The following is a 631-nucleotide window of genomic DNA, read 5'->3' on the forward strand; positions in this document are numbered from 1 at the left end:
GTCCAAACCATCTCAACATACCTTTCTCAATCCTCGACATACATCTTCTTTCACTCCACAACGTTCCCTAAAATTAACTTAAACTTTTACTTAAAGTTTTAAGTCAACTTTGCACTGTATGTGCGCGCCCGCACGTGGTATTTTGTGGAAGAGCCACACTCAAGGGGCCAAAGAGCTGCATGTGGCTTGCGAGCTGCGGTTTGCCAACCACTGACCTAACACCTCAGCCTTTTTTCTTTTTCTTTTTCTTTTTTTTTGTGGGGGATGCAGGGGACTGACCTCCTCTGCACTTGTACTGGCAGTGCAAGTCTGACTTGACCCTCAGAAGCTCCGCCCCATTCCTACAAGTTTTCGATTTGGAATGTGAAGGTGGGAGAAGGTATGGTTGGTACCACCTAGAGGACACAATGGGCAAGGCACAGGGAGTCAAAACAAACTGACCAATGAGAACCCAGAGGAGAGTGAATAATCTCCCTTTTCTCTCTGACCAAAAAAAGAATTGATCCCAGATACAGCACTTGTGAGAGGCCTATATGCAGAACTGAGGCTAGGGTTTCTTATACTGTAGCCAGCTCAGTATTTAGCATTTTGTTTTTATTTTCTTCCCTTCTCTGCTTATTTCCTTCATGGT

Source organism: Myotis brandtii, unplaced genomic scaffold (genome assembly GCF_000412655.1).
Source record: "Myotis brandtii unplaced genomic scaffold, ASM41265v1 scaffold21, whole genome shotgun sequence".
Classification (NCBI taxonomy): Eukaryota; Metazoa; Chordata; class Mammalia; order Chiroptera; family Vespertilionidae; genus Myotis; species Myotis brandtii.